We start from the raw sequence: 24,703 nt of genomic DNA on the forward strand, positions 1-24,703 counted from the left end.
TCTTTGGACTTTTAAGTTTATCACTGAATTAGTCACATTTTATGCCCAATCTATGTAACTTTGTCAAAATGTTTGTCTTAATGACATGTTGGTTGAGTTCAAAAGTGGTTGCGGTTCCGTTGAAAAACATGGCCGCCAGTGAACGGGGCAGTTTTCCTTATTTGGCTATAGAGAAACATTGTAAACACTCTATAAGTCACAATTTGTGCCCAATCATCATGAAAATTGGTCAAAACATTGGTTTTATTGATATCTCGGACGAGTTCGAAAATGGTCCAGATCGGTGAAAAAACATGGCCACCAGGGGACGGGGCAGTTTTCGCTATATGTATATAGTGAAAACATGTTAACACTCTAGAAATCACATTTTTGGTCCAATCTTCATGAAACTTTTTTATAACATTTGTTTCCTAGATACGTGAGTCAAGTTCGAAAATGGTTCCGGTCCGTTGAAAAACATTGCTGCCAGTGGGACGGTGCAGTTTTCCTTATATTCATATAGTAAAAAAGGCTTGTGAACAGTCAATAAGTCACATTTTTTGCCCAATCATCATGGTCAATACATAAGTTTTATTGATATCTCGGACGAGTTCGAAAATGGTCCAGATCGGTGAAAAAACATGGCCTCCAGTGGGCGGGACAGTTTTCTATATATGTATATAGTGAAAACATGTGAACACTCTAGAAGTCAAATGTGTTGGCCCAGTTTTCATGAAATTTGGTCAGAACATTTGTTTCCTCGATACGAGAGTTGAATTCAAAAATGGTTCCGGTCCGTTGAAAAACATGGCTGCCGGGGGAGGCGCATTTTCTAGCATTTATATAGAAAAAAGGCTCGTGAACACTCTAGAAGTCACATTTTTTGTCCCATCATCATGCAACTTGGTGACAAAATTTATATCTCAGATGAGTTCGAAAATGGTCCCGATCGGTCAAAAAACAAGGCCGCCAAGGGGGGGTGGGGCAGTTTTCCTTATATGACTATATAGAGAAACCTAATGAACACTATAGAAGTCACATTTTTGCCTAATAATCGTGAAACTTAGTAAATACATTGGTTTTTAGCTCTACTGCCAAAGGCAGAAGAGCTTATGGGATGGCATGGTGTGTGTGTGTGTGTGTGTGTGTTTGTTTACCTACTGATTCGAGGACGTGCTATTGACTATGACCAACAAAGTGAGGACATTTTGGAAACAGAGGACTTAAACCCGGGTCCTCACATTGTTTTTGCATATTAGCAATCTAGACGAGGATCTACGTTAACTGTATGAATATTGCGATGTCCTCACTTTGAATGGAACTAATATCTTGTATACACACATTATACACAAATCCTCAAACCACATGATGTAAAAAGGTGTATACATTGCTCCACCCTCTGTAAATATTTCTCCAATTAACTTTCATTTTGCAAATCTCATGACTCCTTTGTTCGAATCAATCTGATTGGATGCACTTTTATCCCAGTTGTACGTGTCTAAAGACCGAATCAACTCGTATACGTTCCGGGCGAATAGTCTATGTTAGCGTTCCCAGCAGCCGAAAAAGCCCATGACTACTGAAATCTCCAAATTGGCTACTAAATTCTGAAATTGGCTTCTAAAATGTATGTGCATTATTGAGAACTACAGCAGATGTTTACCCTTTAGAAGCTAACATTCCAAATAACATGAATTTGTATTCAGATTTCTTAGCGCAAACCTAGATAGTGTAAAGAGATTTTAATGTTGAAATTCATTCAACAATTAAGTTTCTTTTAAAACAGGTTGGTAGGAAATTATTTATTCATGAAATAAAGTTCGTTTATTATTTATAAATGCTAAACGTGATAAAATATATATATCGAATCACATTCGAATCTAGACAGTGCCGGTTAGATTTAGGTGCCGCGTTTTGGATAAACATTTCAAGATGGCGTATTCGTCGGATCAGGTATTGTAGTAGTCCAGAATACGGCCATCAGCCAAGGCATTACTGTCGGAATAAACTGATCAAACTCAATGGTAAGTTATTAATATATATTAAAGTATATAAACAATATAAATTTGTTATAAAAAATGCGTTAAAGTAGTTTAATTTCAAATTTTATTTTAATTTATTTGATTCTTTGCTAACTACGGGGAGAAGATATTATAATGTTGAACCATGCGCTCGAACCTGGATTTAAATTCTGTTTGAAAATTAAATTTCATGAATAATTTTGTTTTTCAGAAGACGCAGGACTACGTATTAAAGGTTCTTGGAGTCTAAATCATTCTCATTTAATGGGTATGTACCATAATATAGAAATCATTATATAACTTAGCTTATGTAGCAGCATATTTCATGAACACTTCAAAAAACCTGATTATCTTGTATTTTATGAATACCTGTCCGTCATTCTTAAATTCAAACAGTCTGACACACGTAAAATTATAAATAAATATGGTTTAAAAAGTACTTTATAAGCAGTCTTATTTTTAAGATGTGCAAAGATTTAATTTTAATATTCAACTAAATTATTTGGTAAGTGTTATCAACAAAGTAATGAAGAGTTATAATACCAATACTAAAAGCTCCAAATATTATCAGTTTTATAAAAAGTAGCTCAATATTTTTAGAGTGTCAACCTGTTGTACTTCTTTAAAAGTAGATTCATTGACCTGAATAGCAGTAAGGGCCTTGGCTGATGTGGCCGTATTCTGGAACTAGATTAGCTAATATGTACTTCCTATCATTAAATGTAATCATATGTGCGTGTATTGCGAAGTTTATGAGGTCCCTCCGCTCCTGAGGCTGCATTCTGTGTGCTCCAGCAGTCCTAATTTATTGGATTAGGCTCATTAAAGGCGGACTAATTTAGAAATGATAACTGCCATTCCAGCTATTCAATTTTTACTGAGTGATTTTTATTTCTGAGGTGATCTTTTGATGTGCGGGGAAACCAGAGTACCCGGAGGAAACCCCATCTGTCAGTATGGTGACCTCCAACCAGTCTCGCATGCACCAGGAGCAGGAATCAAACCTGGGTCTCCTAGGTTATAAGAGAGCATGCCAACCAATGCGCTAGTTGGAGAGCCGCATATGAATACAGTACATGTGTACTCCTTAATAGGCAGCCTGAATAGCAGTTATGACCTTGGCTGATGTGGCCTTATTCTGGACATGGATCAGCCAATATGTATTTCCTATGGTCGAATGTGATTTTATGTGTATTCCTTTAGCGGTATTATTGACCTGACTAGCAGTTATGACCTTGGCTGATGTGCCCCTATTCTGGACCTTGATCAGCGAATATGTACTTCCTATGGCTGAATGTGATTATAACTGTATTCCTTTAGTTGTTTTACTGACCTGAATAGCAGTAATGACCTTGGCTGATGTGGCCTTATTCCGCACATAGATCAGCCAATATGTATTGCCTATTGTCAAATGTGAATACCAGTGTATTTCTTTAGTAGTCTTATTGACATGATAGTGATATTAAGCAAAGTTTAAGTTTGTATGATAAATATATGTTTTTTTTTAATGAGAGTGAAGATTGAGACCAATCGTGAAATATAGTGAAGCAAAATATGAGTTTGTTGGTGTTGAGCAAAAAAATAAGAGGAAGATGCCCATTGCCTCTGATAGTACTTCTGTCTTACTGAACATTCCTTGCTTGACAATATTATATTTATTTTTAATTGTATGGTTTTTATATATTTTGATTATATTTAGTGTTTAAATTAGGGATGGCAACGGTTAATCGGTTTACCGGTTATCAGTTTCTTAAGGAGGTTAACCGATTACAAAATTTATATTCGGTTACTATTGCAGAAAACGCATTTTTTTGTTGAACGAAATTAATGCTCAAATCGTAAGTTTTGTTTTTACTTCATTTCACTGTATTTGCTAATTCGCTAATCTGATAGCAAATTATCGGCAATTACCACCCCGTGATGCCCCCCTGTTGATCGAAAGCGATTAGAGTTGTAAAACCTCGGGGTGCAGCGGTATCATGAGCAGGCGCACGAGCACCTACTCTGCAGTGTGTTTGTTTAGCACTTTACAGTCTATTGTGTTTCAATTATTCAAATATTGATAAATTTAAATTATAAACCGACCAATTACGCTTGTCAATTAGCAGATTTGACTGCGATATGTCCTTTTTTTTATAAATAAAACATCAACGTGAATATCCAGTATAAAGTCGGTAAAGCTTGAACAGATAGCACGTATTTAAAAAGTAAAGCGACAATCTATAATCATGCTTCTATCAGCGGATGCCTGGAAAGTTTTCAAACGGGCTGCTGAAATCAGCTACATGCATACTATGCCCAACGACACTGTCGTTGCAGGGGGGTACATCCAAGCTCAGTAATCACATGAGTTTAAAACACCGCTGAATTTCGATGTGAGCCATCTCCAGTAAAGCTGACATCACTGGACTACTATGTAAATACTCCGAAAAAGATGACTGGCTCAGTAAGCGAGTCAATTACAATATTTTTTGCATGATATGATATGTCACAATTTACACGTGCCGTGAAGTATGCCATTGTTTTGACTACCATTTCTTAATAAAAATCAATAAAGCGTGACACTGATTACACCCGATCACTTTTGTTTTAACAACTATTGCAAACTTTAACGATTTGCCTCTGCAAAATATATTTACGCTAATTGACAATTGTTATTAATCAGCAAACTGATAATGCATGTAATTCTTAAAGGATAATGGGTGTTAATAAAACACAATTGAAATACTGCACTAGCTTTTATTGATCGAGATGTAGAACAATAATTATGTGTAAATGACCAATCTCCACGCAGAGTTGTCGTTCCTTGCTCTCACATACAACTCTGCGAAAGGCTCAGCACGCCATTTTGTCTATGAAATAGCTAAAACCGAACAAACGCATTCAATGTTTATTTGATTGGATATTTAAGATCGCATGCATTAAATTAAGAAATATGACTTTTAAATGTACGATAAATCGTGCAAATACTTGCGAGTTTTAATGCAACTCTTTGGAACTATTTTATTGCCCATTTACGCAGATGGAATCATTCCACGCACTTTACATATGAAAATAATTGAACATAATGTGTATTGAGTGACGTTAGGAATTGCTTCGACGTGTGTATGTATGTTGGTTTCTTAACAACAAAAAACCATATCAATTTTATAATTATAAATTAAGACTGATATAAGATATCATGGTATGAGATGGTTTTCTTTAATGCAGTGAATGAAATGTAACCGTCTTGCAAGAGATTGTTTAGTATACTGTAACCTCAATGATAAACGCTTGGTATGATCATGACATGAATGAGACGCTTTCATAACAACAGTCCGGTCTGAGCCCAACACAGAGGTGAATGTAATGTAACCGTCGTGCAAGAGATTGGTAAATGACGTGAAGCTAATATTACAACAAAGAAATATCACAGTTCACCGACAAGCATATGAAAAATTGTTTATAAACTCATACGTTTTTCGGATGTTGTTTTTTATTTATGTGGTACAAAGACAGGCGGTTAACCGGTTAACCGCTCGAATATCAAAACAGGTTAACCGGTTACGGATTTGCTTAGGTTTGCCATCCCTAGTTTAAATACAATAATGCAATTTAAAATCTTTAACCAAAATTAAAGTTTTATCATAAAATTTGCAATATTGAAGATACCAGCTTCATATTTGGCATGCATGTGTATCGCATGGAGCTGCACATTTTGAGTGGTGAAAGGTCAAGGTCATCCTTCAAGGTCAAAGGTCAAACAAAATTTAAATAATCAAAGCGTCGCATTAGGGGTCGATGTGTTTCTGACAAACACATCTCTTGTTTTTTGTTAGTGTTTTTGTCCTACCAGTATATGTCACCAATTGCAAATTACAGTTTTATTATTTATGATGTATTATGCAGGTTTCATAATACATGTAAATCATTTTAATATATTTTAAACATTTACTCACTTTTGCAGACTCCATAACAATTTATCATAAAACATTGGTGGACCTCTAGCATGATTGTTCAATTTATGCCCACTGGGGTGAAAATTTGCCCGACTCTGTGTTTATAGTGTTTGTATATTTTAGTAAAAACTTCAAAAATCTTCTCCCAAACAATGAAGCCAAAAGCATAGATTTTTGGCATGAAACATCCTCTGGTGAACCTCTACCAAGAACATTTAAAATTGAGGGCAAATACCGGTATGTTTTCCCTATACAGCTGAAACCTGTTATCTTGAAGTTGCTCAAGTCACATTTCTGGTTTAGTCTAAGTAGTTTCAAATTCCCAACTGTCACTGTTTCTTATTTCAAATAAAATATGTTTGTATATCTCGAAGTTATAACTCGAATTATCGGATAAGTCAAAGTGAATAAAATTCCCTTCCTGTATTTTCCCGCTTTCAAATGTTATTTTATCTCGAAGTGTGAACATGTTCTTCGACTCAACCCTGATATTTAAGGTCCCTTTGGAAACAGCAGAGCACATTCACACTTACATGTATTGGCCCTTTGTCTCTCTAAGTTCATCATTCAATTGGTGGGCTTTACGTTCATATTTTTTAATGATATAACTAGAAATAGTGTCGTGGTATGGAGCAGTGTAAAGATTCTTCAAATGACTGAAGTTTTTATAAAAAAATTATATATATTGCTTTATTAAAAGAGTTTGTGTATAAAAGACTTAGTTAATAATAGTACATATTGTTTATACTGATGATAATTACATATCACGTTTGAATGTTTTACTCAGTATATAAACTTTACAATATAAGAGTTCAGATAAGTAGAAATATGAATATGTCAAAGTCGTTGTGGCATTCCCATTAACTTTGAGTTTACAGGATTCAACTGTATGTGTATAGCGAAAACTTAAAACTGCTTTTTATCTGAAAACAAAAAACCTTGAGCATAGATATTTGGCATGAAACATAATCTAGAGGACCTTTACCAAGATTGCTTGAATTATATCCCTGATGTCAAAATTTGGCACACCACAGGGGCGAATGTGTCCTTATATCCTATGAACATAGTGAAAAGTTTAAAAATCTTATTGTCTGTAACAGCAGGGATTTGAGTTACAGTCTTTGGGTAAAAAACATAAGTGCAGTGAGCGATATAGGGTCATCATGGCTCTCTTGTTGTTATTGTCTTGATAGATTCAGCTCGGGGACGACCTGGCATATCTTCACCTGCTGAAAGCATATAATGCTGTAACACCGGTGGATGAATTCTACCGTGCTTTTGTAATGCAAGATTTCAACTTCGCAACAAAGAGCTTAAAGGTGTGTTACCTATCATTGGTTTTACATGTACAGTGGTAACATATGTAGCATTTTTCTTTGTCCACATTTACAGGGATTGAAATTAGTGGTTGCCCGTGAGCCCGGGGGTAGTAGATTTTGGCCTGGGCAACTCAATTTCAAAAGTTGGTGGTCCGGCCAGGCAACTATAATTTTTTTTAAAGCTTGAAACAATTTAATGCAATAAAATGGGTGACTTTGGATCAATAATGGGTAAAATAATATTAATTATTTAGACATAGGAAATGATTCAATTCAGGCTCATAGTAATACATTATGAATTGAAAGTGTGTTAAGTAAGCAATGTTATTTTATTACATATTATTTTATTTAAAGAATCTATTAGATACACATGAGACGACATACATATTTCTGGGCTCGTTACTCTTTAGCTGGGCAACCAAAGTACTGAAGATGGCTTCCCGTGCGGGACACCAATAGTAAAAAGTTAGTTTCCCTGATTTATGTAATTTTATTGAAATTGAAACGATTTGATTGCTTCATTAGATTTTTTATTTATTTAATGAGAAAAAATACATATATTGATCACAGTGTACCCCTGTCTATCTGTGAGTGCATCTGAGCATCCAAAGTTTTCCGATGTGCATAGCTTAAAAATTACAAGTTACATTGACTTGAAATCTCATATGCTGAACTCAGTCAGGGGAAGTGCAAGGAAAAAGAACTATGACTTTACCTTGCACACTCGAGTTATTGCATGAATATGTATGGAGAATGCTTTGAAAATCAGCGGGGCATCTGTGTCCATGTGCTATGGATAGATTTCCAGTTGTTTAATTGCTACACATCTAATTTTAAAGAAGTTTTTTTAATTAATTTTGAATATTTTCCATCAGGTTAAAAAATGCAAAATGCTTTGCAATTGATTGGGTTTCTTGTTCAAGAAAGGTGTTATTACAAATAAAAAGTAAGGCAAACTTTAATAGTTTAGTCCGACTGCAAAATATACACAACTCGTTACCAGGTGAATGGAACTTATAACAGCCTTTTTGTTAATTATTTATTTTTTTGTTAATTATTTAGGATGAATTTCTCATTATTCGACGTCAAGCGACCAAAGTTCCTGAAGGATACTTGTGGTTGTATGGATGTAGCTGTAATTTTGCACGGCAAACGATACTTAATTCAGTTTCCTTTTCACTATCAGGACCTGTTGAAGGTATGATTACGATCATCATTTCACAATGTTTATATTGATTTATGTTGTTTAATGTTTTTAAACTTTGCTTAATCATATTTTTGATAATATACTTCCAGATATGCTTCACGACTATTTTTTTTGTCAGCTACAAAATAGGAAAGAAAGTCTGTGTTATGGCATTTACAAATGAAATAAACAAAATGAAGGCCAATATGAATTTATTGCCACATTTTTTAAGTAATTGAGTTTTGAACATTGTTGGACTCCACTGTTACAAGCTTTTATTTAAAGAGACGGTTGTTAGTCTCAACTTTATGAACTACATATTTATGTAGTAAAATCTTTCTTTAACATATTTTACTATTACGATTGACCACTAATATGTTTTTAAAATCCTAGAGTAAATTGTTATTAAAGTACACATAACCTTTGCATGTCACGAAATTTCAATGCATTTTGTAATAGATCTATGAGTATTTTTTTTCATTATTATAATTTTCAGTGGTTGCAAATTTCAGATTTTGACCATCCTTACAACAAGTGTTACCATATTTAAGCCATGGAAAACATTGCATCTGAGTTTACAGATGTGAACTTGGAAAATGAATTTAATAGACGTAACTTTGTTTTATTTCAACTTAAATATGTGTCTTTCATGCGTTTCATGCCCCTTCTTCGAAGAAGAGGGGTATATTGTTTTTGATCTGTCTGTCTGTCTGTCAAAAACTTTAACCTTGGTTAAAGTTTTGTCATAAGTTTAGCAATATTGAACATAGCAACTTAATATTTGGCATGCATGTATATCTCATGGAGCTGCACATTTTAAGTGGTGAAACGTCAAGGTCATCCTTCAATGTCAAAGGTCAAAAAACACATTCCAAGGAAAGTAATAAGCTGTAAAGGGAGATAATGTCTATACCTGCCAAATGATAAATAGAAATATTATTTCAAAGCGGCGCATTGTGTTTTGGACAATCTCTTGTTATACATAGTTTGCACAATTCTCTACGCTTTTGTATTGGTATCTGTCGGCTCATTTTGTCATATATCTGTGTTTTCATTTGCTAGAGTGTATTATGAGACTAGCTTTTTTCTGATGAAGCAAGTCGCCTACACAAAGAAAAAGTGGGCACCGTTTGTTTGAATGGTTGTGCCGAACATTTATAATAAAATAACCGTATTCTATTTTATTGAATAAATGATACCTTTTGTGTACTTTTATTTGCCTAATTTGAAAGACAATTGAACAGAGAATTTATACCTTATTCCTTCTTTGATGTTGCATTCTTGAATAAAATCTCGACTTATCTGCGCGCATGAATTAATATGTTACCAGCCATACAATTTTGTGTCCTAATGTGAATCATAGTCAACATTGATGTTTAATATTTTTTATAACTGTAAAAAGTTATAAAAAGCATTCCTTATCAACATGAAAACATACAATAGCCTTTTATTGTTTTTTTGCAGGCATCGAAGAAATGAATGGCATTTCTGTTGAACACTCTTATGAGAAACAGGGCCCAAAGATATTATTTTAAAAAAAAGTTTAATGTCATGTTTTCGGTAATTTGGTCACAAAGGATGAGCTATAGTGACAGGTCTTTGTCGTGTGTCGTGTTTCAACATTTTTACTTAAACATCTCCTACCAAACCACTGATGCCTCTTTGGTAAAAATTGATCCCACCCTGGAGGCAAATGTGGTTTCCTTATATGAATTTAGTGAAAATTTTGAAAACCACATATCCTAAACTATAGATATTTGTCATGAAACATTGTTGTCAAAACTCGCGTTTATAATCTTTATAACGGAAAGGAATACATTTCCAGTCTGTAGAAAAACGTAATCGACTAAGGCAGGTGACTAAGGCAGGTGAGCAAGGTCGGGCCATCATGGCTTTTCTTGTTTAGTTTTTTGACACATTTTTGCCATGCATGCACATTTTTTTTTGAGACAGTTTGCCAAATATGATAAATATACAATCATTTGCATATTTCTGATGCAAGTTCTATGTTTTGAATTTTTATTGCAGGTTATGATATACCCGATTGAAGGTCACAACCATGCTGTTGTTGTACATTGTGATAATTCCTACAGCATTGTGAAAATTGATTTTAAGGGCCCTAAAACTGTTCTGAAATGTTCTACATGTAAGCATATTAATTTGTTTTTATTGTGTAAGCTGTTTTAAATTTCTAGGAACATTTTTTTTAACTTAATTAACTGTTATGCATCATGAAGTGGATGAACTGTACAAATGTTATAGGAAGATAATGATTTATCTAAAATTAACGTTAATTTATGTACATGACTCTTTATTAAGAAAGAACAGTATAGGTCTACAAGCTAAAATATGTTATTAAAAAACTGTTTTCAATTTTGTCCGAAACAAACGTCATAATTAAGGAACTTTACATTATAGCCTACTATGACTTGTGAAGCAGCAACAAAGGCTATACTGTATGCTTATTTAACAAAACATTGTTTTCTCAAGGCTGTAAAAAAAGGAGTGCGAGTCAAGCTGCATTCACATTGATTCCACTCAACCTTGCTGTGTCTGATGTCACACAGACGCTGCTACAGCAACTTAATATAAAGCCTAAGTGGCGTTCTCGCTATATCCCTATGGCAGTGTCATCAACAAAAATACCATTCTCTCCAGCTCCAGAAGAGCAGAAAAAAATAATAAAGATTTTAGAGACCTGGTTCATGAAGATGGATCCATTCATCTTATACCTGGTGAAACAAATTTTGCTCAGAGATATCATAAGTTGAATACATACATTTATCTTATGCTTTTGGGATTTTTTAAAGAGAAATATCAGTGAATTAAAACTGATATTTCACTGTATTAAATATTGATATTTTTCACTGTTTTACTGTGAAATGACGCCATTTTTTTGACGAAATGACGCCATAAAGCCAGTACCCAGTTAAACTCTTACAATGTAAATAAACGGTGAAAAAAGCATAAAATAAACAGAAAATTTGTTGGATTCGATGGAATATCAATTTTATTTAACAAGTGATCATAAATAATATATTTTTTTGACTGGTGGCTGCGCCATTCGGGAAAATTATATTGTATATGATCACTTTTGAAATAAAATCGATATTCCATCGAATCCAACAAATACCCTCTATGTAACTGTGTAAAGTCCGTAAATGATCGGCCTAGTAAATGGTGAATAAACAATTTATATTCAATGAATTTCAATATAAAATGCCTCAGTCTGCATCATTTTTTTCTTGTATCTTGATCAATATTTCTTTTAATATTCATCTGCTTGAAATACAGGATATTTTAATTAATAATTAATTGAAGTTATCATAGCATGTAATTGTAAATGAGTTATTTATTTGCTTTAATCATCATAGTGGAAATAGATGCAAACTTTGTTTACATGTCATTTAATTATGTATTTGGGTTTATAAGATGATTGTATAATGAAATGGAATATACTATAATTTTGTTAAATTGTATTTATTTCACTTGCAAGATCTTTAAAATAAATATCATTACAAACATGTGCAAAACCACCCATTGGATCCCCTGATGTATAAAATTATAATTTGGTAGACATGCGTTACTTTTGATCAGATGTTATATGCGTTAAATAAAACTATAAAAAGCATACACTCAAAATACAGTGAATTATTCACTACAGACTCTGATGGCAATTGTGCATGTGTCGGGGACTGGCTTGAAGAAACTGAGCTAGAATGTACGAGAATCATAAGTGCTATGGATATGTTGCATGCTAAAGGTATATTTATCTTAATTGAGAAGGACCAAGCTATATGTATCCTGCTCATATGGGCATCTGCATGCTAAAGGTATATTTTTCTTAATTGAGAAGGTCAGAAGGACTAAGCTATGTGTATCCTGCTCATATGGGCGTTTGTTTCACAATGTTTAATGCTGTTTCTAAAGAAAATATGTTATTAAATATTTGGTCATGCTATCCATGTTACTATATATTTACATAAATTTGAAAAGCAATCAACTGTAATGTCTACTCACAGCTCGCCATGGTTTAACATAGAAGGGAAACCATTTTACAAAAGCAAATAATTCTGAATTTAAATTGATCAAAATATTGTTGTTTCATTGACTAGATTAATTTATTGTTTAATTTGTTGTCAAGGTCCGTTTTCCAGAAACCTTCAAATAGTTTTTAGTTAAAACTGCATGTTAAATGTCACAAGAGAAATCCATGAGGGCATATTCCACTTAATGTAGTTTCAATGCAATTTCTCTCCTTTCATTTAAGTGTATATCACAAACTGCAGCATTTGTGACAGATTCAAAGACTACGACGGAATAGAAGACCAACTTCTTAACATGGGCGTTTACTTGATCAGTCATGATTTGTTACGAAAGTATCGTCACCAGTTTATAACTGAAGGGTGTGTATCTGTAAGAACTTATTTTTGCAGACAAAAATACTATCACAATAGTGCCATGATAGCTAATATACTGCTAGGCCGTTACCCCACCCAGTTGGTATTGTATTGCGTAATTTAAATAAGGTTCGTTTCCGATTAAATATCATAATCAAAGTAAGAATTTATATGAAACATTAAATATAAATATCTTATTAATTGATTGAAAGTCATACCCATTGTTAAACTTGTGAATTTGTCCACGATTTAACTTATTATTGTTGTTCGCGCTTGCATCTTATTCATTCATTAAGTCCGCCATTTCGTATGACGTTCATTGGTAGTTATTTTTATGTCGTCACATGTCATTGACGTCACGCACGGTTTAAATATAAATAGCGGGGTCAAACGTAAACAAGTTTCACTTTCGAATACAGCAAAAACGAATACGGATAAAATTTAGTAGATAACTTTAAACATACTTTAGATTATTGATAAACACTTAGGGTTTGAAAATAGTGAGATGCAGGTACGAATATTTTATTATTGATTGTATACGATATTTTGATATATGCTTTTGTTATAATGAAACTGATTATGAAACTGAAAGTAAAAAATACAGAAAAGTTTATAACCCTTTGTTTTATCTTGTTATACGGCATAACAAATTGGTGTCAGAAATAAAGGATAGTCAAAATTCGGGAAAAGGGAAAAATTTGCTAAATTTGGGGAAATTTCAATGAGAGCCTTTTTTAGCAGGGATTTTGAATTTTCCACAAGTAAAAAGAAACACACAGAAAATTGTTTATTTTTATAATACAATATATTTCAAATGCAGAAATTTAACTAGCACCACTTTGGAAAGTTTCCTCATCAGTAACTGAAAATAGAAAAATATATGATAGAAATTTTTCTAAGATGGATATGTCAGTAAAATTTTTAAGGTAAATGACAGTGATATTTTAATCAGTTAGTTAGAAACTGTTGCAAGGAAATTTTAATTGATATTGTGTTCACATATTAAATTTTTAAAATGGATCAAGATACATCAACTGCTGATAGGTCAGATAATTTAGAAACAGATTGTAGCTCTAGAGTAGAAGCGAAATTGTTTGATATGTCAAATCAAATGTACTCAATTTCGAATACAATTAAATGTTTAAATGATACATTACAAAATCGAATGGTTTCTTTAGAATCAAAAATGCAAACTGTGTGTGGAGAGGTTTCAGAAATGAGAAATCCTGATCCAGAAATTAGTTTCAATTGGAATAGAAATGTACACAATAATTGCACTGTTCCAAGTCAGTTTCAATCACTGCCAAATTTACAAGTAACGAAGAACTTGAACACAAATCAGTTCACAAATCCCTCAACATCAGAAATTGTTCACACAAATTCATCATTTAGTTTCAAAATGAAGCCACAAACATATGATGGTTCAAATGATATTGGTGAATATTTGACACAGTTTAATTTGATCTCTGAGATAAATAAGTGGTCTTACCAAGCAAAGTCGTTGTATTTGGCAAGTAGCTTGTCAGGAATGCTAGGTCTTCACTTAGTGAGTTGACAGAGATACAGAAAAGAGATTTTGATAGTTTAGTGGAAATACTGAGAACAAAGTATGGTACTAGAAATAAAGCTGAAATTTTTAGAGCTCAGTTAAAATCAATGACTAGGGGGAAAAATCAGTCAATTTCAGATCTTACTCAACACATCAAATAAATTACACGACAGGCTTACCCAGATGCAAATTCAGAAATGATAGAGATTCTGTCCTTGGATTGTTTCATTGACAGTCTGTATAACTCTGAAATCAGATTGAGATTAAGAGAATGCTGTCCAAAAACTATGGCAGAAGCAGAAACTATTGCTGTTAGATTAGAAACACACCAACTGGCTGACAAGCAAAGAAGTCAACCAATTAATGTCTTAAAAAGTGTTGAAACTCAGGGTTATTATAAACCTACATTAGAAAATGTGATAATTAAAATTGAGACACTGACAGCTCAAGTATAACAATTAGAGTCACAGAAAACTCAAGGAAATCGATACAATACAAATAGAGCAAATAACAGTGGATATTATCCCAACAACAACAGAACTGCTTATAACAGACCACACAGATATCCTAACAGAAATCAGAATACAGATAGAACTGTTCAAAACAATGACAATTTCAAAGATAGAAGGTTTAAGGGAAACGGGAACAGGTCAAGTTGGGGGACCACAACCCGACCACAACAGATGTAGGGTCCAGCAGTTAAGTGATTCAGTTTAATAGTTTAGGGGCTGCGAATGGTTATTTTTGTGATGTTATGACAAATGAATTTCTTGTGTCTTGTTTGTGTGATTCTGGTGCAAATGTTTCTATAATAAATTCTAGAATTTTAGAAAAAATGGGAAAAAGATAGTAAACCTGAGATATAACCAGTTAATATGATGATGAGTACTGTTACTGGTGAAATCAAGCCTTTTCTTGGAAAAACAAAAGTGGATATAAAATTAGGAAATCATATTTGTAGTCATGAGATGTTAGTTTCAGACATTGCACAAGATGGTATTCTTGGTATTGATTTCATGCGAAGTCATAAATGTGATGTAATCATTAGTAAGAATTATATGTTATTGAATGGTGACAGAATTCCTTGCTACATGAAAAATGATTTCAAAATTATAGCTAGTTGTTGTAGGGTAGCAATTACAGAAAAGATAGTAGTTGAACTTAATACAGAAACGATAGTTCCAGGAAAAGTTTTAGATCACATAAACAGAAATGTATGTTGTTTGTTGTAGGGTACAGAAAGTTTTTATGCAGAATACTGGTTTAATAGTAGCTAAAGTGCTGGTCAATCCTAATAGTTGTACTGTACCTGTGATATTAATTAATTTGACAGATAAACCAGTTACAGTCTTTAAAGATACTTCCACTGCAAAACTGGAAAATGTTGAAATTGTTGGAACAAAGGTAGTTAATTCAGTTAATATAGAAAATAGTCAGAACAATGATACTTTGTCTGAACATTTAGCAGAAATGTTTCAAAAATCTTCTAGAAACTTAGATTCTGATCAAACTGAAAGTTTGCGGAAATTTATAATTAAACATCAACATGTTTTTAGTAAAGATTCTGGAGATATAGGTCATACATCTTTGATAACGCATAAAATTGATACTGATAAGGAAAAACCAGTTAAGAAATATCCTTACAGAATTCCTTTATCCAAGAGGAAAATTGTTGAGCAAGAAATACAGAACATGCACAAAGATGGTGTTATAAAATGTTCACATAGTCCTTGCAATGCTCCAGTTGTGATGATTGCTAAATCTGACAAATCAGTAAGGTTTTGTTGTGACTATAGAGGATTAAATGAAGTTACCGTAAAGGATTCCCAACCTTTACCTAGAATTGATGACAGTATTGAGGCACTGGCAGGTTCAAAATGGTGGTCATGTTTAGATATGAAATCAGGTTATTGGCAGGTAGATATAGATGAAGAAGATCGTCATAAAACAGCTTTTTCTATACCCGGTGGATCTCAATGGCAATGGAAAAAATTAGCTTTCGGTTTATGCAATGCCCCTGCTACATTTACAAGGTTGATGCAAATGGTTTTTGATGGTTTGTTATGGTCCACAGTCATTAACTATTTAGAGGATATTATCTGCCATTTCTCTTCATTTGATGATCAATTAGTCAGGTTAGAAATTATATTTGAAAGACTCAGAAAAGCTAATTTAAAGCTTAACCACAAAAAGTGTATATTGTTCCAAAAAGAAGTTATATTTCTTGGACATAAGATTAACGAACATGGTGTAGGAACAGATCCTAGGAAAATTGAGGTCATTAAAAATTGGCCAACTCCTAAAAATTCAAAGAAAGCTAGAAATTTTATATCTTTAGCAATCTGGTTTGGGATTGTGTTTGGGTCATCTGGGGTCAAAAACTAGGTAACTAGGTCAAAAACTAGGTCAAATAATAGAAAAACCTTGCATAGACAGTAGAGACCACAGTTTTCATCCAATCTTTATAAAATTTGATCAGATTTTTTATCTTGATAAAATCTGGGTTTGGATTGTATTTGGGTCACCTGGGGTCAAAAACTAGGTCACTAGGTCAAATAATAGAAAAACCTTGTGTAGACAATAGAGGTCACAGTTTTCATCTAATCTTTATGAAATTTGGTCAGAATGTTTATCTTGATGAAATCTGGGTTGGGATTGTATTTGGTTAGTCTGGTGAGCGATTCAGAGCAATCATGGCCCTCTTGTTTACTAGTTCGTGCATAAGTATTTTAATCGTTGACACATGCCATTGCCTTTCATAACCCCATGCATTTTATTAATATACCTAAATGTCAATTATTTTCATTACATTAAAACTCTTGAGTTCTTATATTATGGACGAGAGGTCTTACTTTACAAAAAAAAGGCATTGTTATTGTTAATAACTTTATGCAACACAAGATTGAACAAATGATGAACTATGCCTTATGTTCTTTAAATAATGAAAACAAATCAGTACGGTTAATATACCAATTATAATAATTTTCATTGTAACAAAATACTTAAATGTATAGTACAATGTATTTTTCTTTCTCACACCTATAACAATATCATGAGATGCACAAGTGGCTTTAGTATCTGTAACGTGTGTTTTATACAGAAGCCTCTGTTTTATAGCAAGTTCCAAATGATCAGAATATTGTTTAGCTACATCTTCCTTGTCTTTTTCTCACATTCTGCTACTGTATCTAGCTTTGTCAAACAATTTTGACAGACAAAAAATAAATGTGTAGCTGGTGTGGTTACATTTATATGTGGACAAAGTTGTTTCCATATTGTTCTTAAAGCGAGATTATACGATTTTTCACATGTGTTTAATTGTAGTATTTTTATAAAATATGTTACACCAACACAAAAAGGCAAGAACAATTATACATTGAAGACGAATTTCATAAAATGCAGCAAATACAACTAAGGGCCCACGAGCCGATTGGGACGAAAATATTATACATGTAGTTAGTGTTCGTGTGTCGTATGAATTTATATCGTTGCAGGAATTTCAAATGAATCGTTAAACCTAATTTAGATTCACGTCGTACATGCATGATATACATGCTGGCGATTTCGACTGTACATACGTTTTCGATTTCAGAATGATACAGATACAAGAGAGCGAGCAAAACTGACATTAAGTGTTCCTGGATCAAGCGTCCGAAATCCGCACCACCCAAGAAAACTGTGACGATGGCGGAAATGTATCCACCAAATCAGCCTGGATACAGGTAAAGAGCAAAAGAATTTTAAAATGATTAAAAAAATGTCATCTCAAAGCTGTTATTTTGATATAATAAAATTGTGTACTCTATATAATTCTTATTCGAACCATCCTAGATCTATTCATTTACTCATGAGAATAATTGTTTTCATAATTATTTTTTAATGCTATGTACCTTTTTTACTCGTTACTCAGGGCTCTAAACAGATCTGTCTCAGATGATGACAGAACTTTTATTTATAAACAACTTGGACAGTTGGGTCGCTTTACAGGTTCGCATAAGTGGTCCCTGTTAGAATGTTTTGTTCCTGTTATCATGATTTTTTCCTGTTAGCATTTTTGGTTACTGTTGAGCGGTTCCTGTTAGTATGAGTATTTCAGGTATGTGCGTTTGAATATATATGTATATGTTAAGCAATAATTTTCACGTAAAAAAATTATGCTGTACAAATAGTGAGATATTACTTATTAAGCTATCTCATTGGCAATTATGTAGTTGTGATAGTATGACTTATAAATAATAATTTCAAAAAATCCTTGGTATGTCAACAATTATCTATACCACATGGTATTGTTTATTTTTTCAAATATCATGAGCATTATTTTAATGGTCTTTTGCTAATATTTGACCTGTTCTTTTTTATGTTTGAAGCTCTGCATTGGATTATGGCAGAGGAGCCACATACACCGGATGTACCAGTGCCTCTCCTGGATGACTTGATGATCCATCCTGATTATCTGGGAGCTGAGCACATGGCTGAGACGACAGTTGCTGGTGTCGCACGAAAAGGTCAACCAAACAGCTGCAGCAACTATTGGACAAAGGGTAAATGCCTTATGGGCAGCTGTTCGCAAGTTGCGATTTACCGCCTCTAACTTCGGACATATCTTGTCAGCGTTTGACAAAAAAAAGTAAGTGCTAGTACTTATTGCTATAATTTTAAGATATATGACGCACATGTCTTCATTTTATGTGAGTTAATATAAATTTAAACTGGGTGGTCAATATGAACTTCTTTTGTATGTTTCTCGACATTAAAAAATAGACTTTTTCTGCCATGTTTTTAATGCATTGCAGTTACTTATGCTCGATTGGTCATTGTCGGCTCGGGTACTACTTACATGTACCCCGGGTACTCTTAAGTATACTTACATGTACCCCGGGTACGGTAAATATACTTAAACGTACTCGGGAATTTGAACGCTAAATCGGTCGTTGTTGACTATTTTTGTTAAATTAATTTTGTTAACATAAGTGTCTATTTTCTGTTAAATGGCCTCTATATCATCAAAACTCATACTCAAAAAGCATGGTGATGTAGTGTTTTTTTTAACCCATTTATGCCTAGTGGACTCTCCCATCCTTCTAAGTTGGATAAATTTATTTCCAAAATTCGGGATGTCTAGTATATTTATTTCTATATTTAGAACAATTCTTACAGAAATTCATTTAAGCAAACAGCGTAGACCCAGATGAGACGCCGCATCATGCTGCGTCTCATCTGGGTTTACGCTGTTTGCAATGTCCTCTTTTCAGGACGCTAGACATGAATGAGTTAAAGAGAAGTTTGTTTAACGGTATCGGTAGCATTTACTACGACCTCAGATTTTGGGCGGGAAAACAACTCGGGTACAGTCTAATATAGCCCGGGTATTTTTAAGTATATATTACCGTACCCGGGGTACATATATATATACTTAAAGAGTACCTGGGGTACATGTAAGTAGTACCCGAGCCGACAATGACCAATCGAGCGTTACTTATACTGTTGTTTATTTGTAAATAAACATACAAGATGAATAAGTGTTTTATATGTTTTTCAAGACTGACAGTGTCTTTGAAAACATGACTTCTGAGCGCGTATAACCTGGAAAAAAGGGCACCTGTGCAGTGGGAAGTAACACATGAGCAAGTGTGCATAGCTGAATACTGTAAGGTTGGAGGAGTCGCTGGTCGCCCGACAGGCAAGTGAAAAATGTGTTTTTTTATAAGTTTGAATTGATCTTTGGTTGTAATAGAATTTCATTATGTGCTTATTCTGCTGTTAATGCAGTTATGCTTTGTAACAAAAATGTTAAGGTCATATCTTATGTTGTATCATTTTATTACAGGAATTTGGCTGCACGAGTCTGGTGTCTTGGGTGATGCACCAGATGGTTTTGGCGTGTTTAGGGGTTTAGTTCATCAACAACATGGACAAGCAACATGTAGTGCAGACATCATAGAAGTAAAGTGCCCCTACACCGCCAGAGACATGACTATCCAGGAGGCGTGTTCATCTATCAAGGATTTCTACCTAGGTAAAACTATTATTTCTACATTTTCAATGTTGTAATGCATATTGATATAGTATATACAATTAAAAAATATGCATCAATTACCCATTTTTGCATACAACGTGCAATTACATCCATTCCTATAATTAAAATCAGTGTGATGTAAAAGATGGCCTTGCTTTTACAATCTCTTTATGTATATAACACTACTACAGGGATTTCAATAGATTTGTGTAAACCAGGAGTCAAATTACCCCATGCTTGACTTTTTCAAGGGTCTAAAAATGAAGTTATCTGTTCCTGAATAATTTTTATATGGTCTGTAAATGTTGATATGCATATACTAAAACAAAATACTATGCAAACAATAATTGTATAAGAAATATATTTTGAAGTTAGCTTCTTTGTTACATTTGTGTCAAAATGATGCTATGAAGATTATTTGCAGGAGTCGAAAGACCATCAATTTCAAAATCAAAAGCATAAAAAAGCATGATTGTGCTTCAATTGAAATTCCTGCTACAAGGTGACAATTGCCTTATAACACATGGATGAATACTCATTTCAGATCAATCTTCTGATGGACGGCTTTCCCTCAAGCAAGCCCACAACTACTGGCATCAGATTCAAGAACAGCTACACATAACAGGAACTAATTCATGCGATCTTGTTGTGTGGACAAATAAAGACTTGCAAGTGATCAGAATAGCAAAGGATCATTTGTTGTCGGTCAATCTGTCAAAAATGATTGATTTTTATTTTTCGAGCTTTTTACCATCACTATACGAATAAAGGTTACATTAAATCTGAGATGTTATTACTCCAGGACTCCAGGGGTCAGTGGTTCGACCCCAGTTGATGACTACACCTTTTGTTTTTATTCATCTTTTTGTAACTGGAGCTTTTTAGATCCAAAGTTTACATTTATCAATGTAAAAGCATTATTGGCAAACTTCAACACGTGCCAAAATCTGTGAAAAGGCCCATTTGAAGAAATATGTTAATACATGTAGTACCAATTAGTTGGTTATTTATATATTGTTTATATAAAGATAAATGAACCATTTTGTGACAGTACAGATATTCTTTAATTCTACATTTTCAGCAGAATGTTGTTTTTATGTCCCCCACCACTATATTGGGGGACATATTGTTTTTGCCCTGTCTGTTGGTTGGTTGGTTTGTTTGTGCAAACTTTAACATTTGCCATAACTTTTGCAATATTGAAGATATCAACTTCATATTTTGCATGCAGGTGTATCTCATGGAGCTGCACATTTTGAGTGGTGAAAGGTCAAGGTCATACTTCAGGGTCAAATAAATGGGGACATAGTGTTTCACAAACACATCGCTTGTTTTCATTTGTTCATGTCGTCGGTAATGCATGCCTTTCAACAGCAGCTTTATCATGGTCAACTGAGTTGCCATAATCAATAAAATGTAATTGTTTTTATTTGGTTCTTTGTGTTTTATGCCCCCCGATAGGGTTGAATATACCAGTCATACTTTCCATCTGTTAGATGTTTATGAAATAAAAATACAGAACAACAACCAAATGTGCATTATTTGCTATTTAAACAATACACACACAAGTTCATAAAAATACAAGCATCCCATATACAATCGGCATAAGCATATGCTAAAATTAAAAATACAAATTATGCCTCCGATAGGGTGGAATATACCAGTCATACTTTCTGTCTGTTAGATGTTTATGGAATAAAAATACAGAACAACCAAATGTGCATGATTTGTGATTCAAACAATACACACAAAAATTTACAGGCATACAAGCATTCCATATAAAATTGGCATGAGCATATGCTAAAATTAGAAATGCAAATTGCTAACTGCAATGTAATAACCATTCGTCTGCACTGTCTTCAGAGTGTCTGAAGAGGTTCGCTCCTTTCAACTACTATGCTCGCTAGACTGAAACTTGCCTCAGCAAAGAGGATCAACTCTTTATGGTACACACAAGTCACAACTTAATCCATTCTTTTTACAAAAAGATTTAGAAATACAGAATCATATACACGAAATATTGTTTGAAGGAATTTTACAGGTACACAAAGTAATTCAAGTAGTTTTCATCCGATCTTCACCAAACTTGGTCAGAAGCTGTATCTAGATGATGTCTAGATCAAGTTTGAATATGGGTTATGCCGGATCAAAACCTAGGTCATTGGGCCATTTAGTGGGTTTTAAACATCCAGCATGTTGTCTGCTCTCTAATTCAAGTAGTTTTCATCCAATATCTTTACCAAACTTGGTCAGAAGTTTTATGATCTCTACGCCAAGTTTGAATATGGGCCATGCTGAGCCAAAAACTAGGTCATAGGGTCACTAAGTGCATTATTTAACATTCAGCATGATGTCCGCTCTCTTATCCAAGTAGTTTTCATCCTATCTTCACCATACTTGGTCAGAAGTTTTTTCTAGATGATGTGTAGGTCAAGTTCGAACATGGGCCGTGCCGGGTCAAAAACTCAGTCATTGGGTCACTTTTACTGTGACAAAGCTCTAGTTTGAATCAATTTCATATTTATCTGCTATTTCCTTTAAAAGAGGAGCCTGAAGATTAACAAGACAACAACACAATTGAAATTTTTTTGTCGATAAATGTCTGTATTGTGCAGGAATATGATCTAAAATATCATTTTTTTTCCTTTCATTTGCCCTTTCTACATGAATTCGGCTCCTTCCAATTTTAAAGCAAAGTAAAGCTTCCTCTTTTGTGAAATGACCTTGACTAGAAAGAAAAGGAGGAATGTTTAAAGAAACTCCAGCAGGAAGTTTATCAAAAATATTGAAGCCCTTATCAGCCAAAATCAAGTCACCTGGTTTAAGTTGCTCTAATATTTTCGAGTGATCAACAATAGCTGCATCTGATGTAGAGCCTGGATAAAGATCTGAACAAAAAACTAATGCACCATTTGGAGCAACACATGTAACAGTTTTTACAGTATGTCTACTTTTATAATTACTATAAGAAAGTGTTTGATGGTTCATGTTACAAGGAATATCCTGCACACTTTATGTAGCATCCATTGCAACTCTTGCAGAACTAAAGTCTTCAAATGACTTCGGCATGGATCCCTTGCATTTGAGTTGGCTTGGAATTCCTACTTTAAGTAAAATTCCTTCAAACAGTTCCTCTGCTTGTATCGAATCTAACTGCCAAATCAATTCAGACGTAATTTCATAAGGGTGATTAATAGTTGATCCTCTAGGCTGAAGCAGGCTACAATCCAGCCAGCATAGTAGTTGAAAGGAGCTAACGTCTTCAGAACACCCACCAGGACATGGAATACATCGACAGCAAAAGATGTGTAGAGCAGCATCTGAAATAAAACAGTGTGACATGAACATATTGAGTTGTGAGTGAGCAATGTTTTAACTGCGGTAGGAAATAAAAAGGATTAGAAATTATATACAAATAAAGCTTTTTAATACAATCAACATTACATTTGTACTCCACTGACTTTATTCCATATTTTGTGTAACAAAAAATCATTCGGATTCAGTGATATAATTATTCTATATGTTCCAACTTAAAAAGAAAAGCAATTAGCCACTTATAAGTATACAAGAGATGTGTTAATCAGAAACACAATGCCCCCTACTGTGCCGCTTTGAAATATTTTATTTATTTTTTACATTTGACCTTGAAGGATGACCTTGAACTTCCACCACTCAAAATGTGCAGCTTCATAAGATACACATGCATGCCAAATATCAAGTTGCTATCTTCAATATTGCAAAAGTTATGACCAACGTTTGTTTTTCGGAAGGACGGACAGACTGACCTACTGACTGGCGGACAGTTCAACTGCTATGTGCCACCCTACCGGGGGCATAATAAAAGTCATTCATATACTTGTGCACAGTATCGAAATGATGGATTGTACCGAATTGCAAATGGAACAACAATAACAAAAAAAGAAACTTGTATTATAACCAGAATGAATGAATGATATATTTTGTTATGTATTTTTTCATTGAGTACATTTTACAAGTATAAAAACAAATACCTTATCATTGTCACCAATAATGTCCTGAACCGACATTTTGGATGGGCGCACTTTCATGCGGCCAAGTTCACCCTCTAGACGGGCTATCTCCCTTTCTAACTCTTGAACTGCAAATAAAAAGTAATAAAAACTTTTATTATTAAAATGTTGCTGTATATTGAATGTAAATCAGTGATTTTTACCAGCAAGTCCTGCATTTTGTACTCACAAAAACCTCTAGGGATGCAAAGTTTCGAATTATGTGAGTCCAAAATATGCATTGAAATTTCTAAAAAAATAATATCG

The 24,703-nt window shown here is 33.8% G+C and overlaps 1 pseudogene; it reads left to right on the forward strand.

Moving 5' to 3' along the window:
• The first annotated feature begins 1,911 nt into the window (after window positions 1–1,911).
• Window positions 1,912–21,192, forward strand: LOC127861668 (uncharacterized; annotated as a pseudogene).
• The last annotated feature ends 3,511 nt before the right edge of the window (window positions 21,193–24,703 follow it).

Source organism: Dreissena polymorpha, chromosome 16 (assembly GCF_020536995.1).
Source record: "Dreissena polymorpha isolate Duluth1 chromosome 16, UMN_Dpol_1.0, whole genome shotgun sequence".
Taxonomy (NCBI): domain Eukaryota; kingdom Metazoa; phylum Mollusca; class Bivalvia; order Myida; family Dreissenidae; genus Dreissena; species Dreissena polymorpha.